The sequence below is a fragment of the Poecilia latipinna genome, unplaced genomic scaffold (genome assembly GCF_001443285.1).
Source record: "Poecilia latipinna isolate Pla-1442-1.1 unplaced genomic scaffold, P_latipinna-1.0 Scaffold86, whole genome shotgun sequence".
Lineage (NCBI taxonomy): Eukaryota > Metazoa > Chordata > Actinopteri > Cyprinodontiformes > Poeciliidae > Poecilia > Poecilia latipinna.
The window spans coordinates 466,894-470,043 of record NW_015112702.1 but is presented as its reverse complement, the minus strand read 5'-3'; positions in this window follow the sequence as shown (position 1 = coordinate 470,043).

The window sequence follows — 3,150 nt, the reverse complement described above, 5'->3', positions numbered from 1 at the left end:
CACATGAACCAAATGAATCAGACACGCACCAGATTGTGCAAAAGGAGAAAAAAAAAAAAGAGCAGAATGAGGAGCCAGGAAGCAAAGTTATTGTTGGCTTTTAATCATAGTACTCAGAGATGTTCACATGAGATTTGGAGGATGGGTTATAGGAAACCATTTTGAGTAAACACATTCTGTTTTTACTCGGTAACATTATGTCATGACGGAGCAAACACAGCTTGTAATGAGGCTATGTGTTGCGTCCGTTGTCACAAATGCCACGTTTAGAGTGAGGAGCTGTGTTTAACCGTGACCGACTGAAATGGCCTCTGCGACGTCGGCCCAGCCCTGTTTTCCTTCTCTCACCCAGCAGCTTCCATATGGTCTCAACAGAGGCAACTCTTCTCTCTCCTGTTACGGTTAGACCGCAGCTCATGCATGCTCAATAATATGAGAGTTATTCCTCCTTTTTTCAAAAAGGTCTTAAAGTGGCCCTTATTTGTTAGTGAATTGACAGGAAAGTGGATAATGAGAGAAGGGGAAAGACATGCCTCCCTATGTGGGTTGTGCTTAACCCCTGCGCCCCCCAAAGCACCCCGTATGCATATGGGATTATTCCTAAATACTCAAACTTTATTTACAGTTAATCAGATTCACTATAACTAGAAGGGTGAATGCTGAAACTGAGCCAAAATATGAATTTTACAGAATAAATGGGAAAATTGCTATGATCTTTTCTGCCCACAGCATCACTATATGCACAATGATTCTTTGAAGACATTTGGATGATATAGGTAACAGGAACATTTATTTTTTTCTTTGGGATCAATGAATGCATGTTTTAGTGGAGCTAAACATTGTCAAATTTGTCTTATGTTGATTTTCTTACGCGTAAATATGCTGTGATTTACAGGTTTTGATTTTGCCTCTGCCTGACTGCTTTACATTCAGCATCCTTAATTTTGTTGCAAAAATAATGATACTTTTGCAAGTTTTCTTCGAAGGGTTGCCATCGACTCTAACCAGCACTATGTTTCACACTGTGCAAGGTTTGGGCACACTCAATTTGTGTGTAAAAAAAACAAAAAAACAACAAATATATCATCCTGAAATAGCTTTTGGCAAACTGAAAGAAAGTCTTCAACACAAATCACGTTGCTTTAAATTGTGTTTCAGCACGTGAGAATGAACTATTACATCAATTAATCTTCAAAAAAAAAAAAAAATGGTAGAGGCGATTGTGGCAGCCATCTTCCTCCTTTGTCACATATGTTTTGACAACTTGGGTTAGTTGCAACTGAATGAATAGTGAAAAGCACAGTGGCCAGTATGAAGCACAGTGGCCAGTATGAATCCAGCCTGTTTACCATTTGTGTGGGGGATCATTACGTCAAAAGAAAAGTGCACTACTATCATCACAACCTCACATGAAAAGAAACTAAGCTGTGAACATTTAACATGAAAGTTTCCCTGGATCATAATTACAGAGGAAGCCCTAGGACTGATTCCAGCTTGATGAACGTGAAGTAGTTTTGTGAAACCACCACTGCAGCGCGTCTTCAGTAGTTGCAGGAGGGGACGCTAATACTTGTGGAAGATTGCCTTGTGACAAGGTTGGCGACAAAGAAGTCTCTTCTGTCCAAGAAAAACACAGATGGACTACAGAGTCATCCTGCAGGAAGTACAGTGGAGGAATCACAGAAGACTGATGCAGAGTTATTTTTACTGATGGATCCTCCTTCCGATTCCTTTGAACATCTGGAAAATAATTTGACTGGAGGGGAAACAGCGAATATTCTCAAGAGAGGAGCGTCCCGTCAGCAAGCAAGGGACAAGAAACTACTTACATTTTTGCCGAGAGCACTGCCGTGCATACAAAAATTAGATCAATACATTCCCCAAAGATTAACTTTTTTTGTTTGTTTTTTTAGCTACAAAGAATAAAAACACTTCTGAAGTGAGAACTTGAATTTTCCCTTAAATTTTGATTTAAAAATGGACTTTTGGGAATTTTTAGAGCGAAAGGAAAAACTTGGGAGTTTTAGTTTTATCGGTCTTTTTCGATTTCACTAGTACTCTCTGCTGTTTTCTGCTAGGAATATTTAAGAAGTGTTTAAGTGGAAAGCACATCTGTGTGGTCTTGATGAGGAGAGGTAACATTTATCTCTTAAATGTAGCCAAGTGCATTTTAACATTTTCTATAAATCGCAATTTGGATCAAAGGTACGCCAACATTTGCTTTTGGCCGTGCCTCATGAAACTAAAATAATACCATGTAAAGAGTAATTGTTGGATATCTCCGCTGCTAATGCAGCATCCATGGTTGTCTTGACAACTCACACCAGTCACGGCCTCAAAGAGAAAAGCTACTGTACATAAAACCAGCCAGAAACCCATTGTTATGGCAGGGGAAATGGTATAAATGTGCAGCCACACTTCAACGCCTTCACTCAGTCTCTCTTTGTGCCTTTACACCATTCATCTAGAGTTTGCACTCACCTCATATTCACATCTATTTTTGTAGCAACAAAATGAACAGGAGTGCAGGCAGCGTTGTTCTATATAATACGAATTTAATGGCTCTTCTTTTGCCACAGTGAAATGAAACCTATTTTATTCGTTATGTATTGCCATATAAGGGGGTGGAAAATTTGGGGATTGTATATATTTTTAGCGAGGTGTTAGAAATTTGCTCAAGGATTTAATAATTGTGAAATCCTTTGATTAGGAATAAATGATAAAATTAAAAAAAACGTGTTATTTGCAAATGTGATGTACTGTACATTGCATTGCAAAGGTTTTCATATCCCTTCTTCCGTTTTCCACATTTTGTCTCATCATACCCACGCACTTCAACGTATCTAATTGGAATTGAAGAAAACCTTCTCCACAGTACAATGCTCCCACCACCAAAACCTCATGACAATAGCCACAGAGATATTTGATTACACACAGCCAGGTGCGCAATCCAATCTCAAGCAGACCGTTGGAAATTTGTGAGCCAGCTATATTGGTCTGCCGTTGCCACACGGCAACCTGTTAGTGGAAACCTAACAGGTTTTACTTTCTTCTTCGTTAAGAGCAGTGGTGGGTACAGTAACGAAGTACTTGTACTTCGTTACTGTACTTAAGTACAATTTTCATGTATAAGTACAATTTTCATGTATA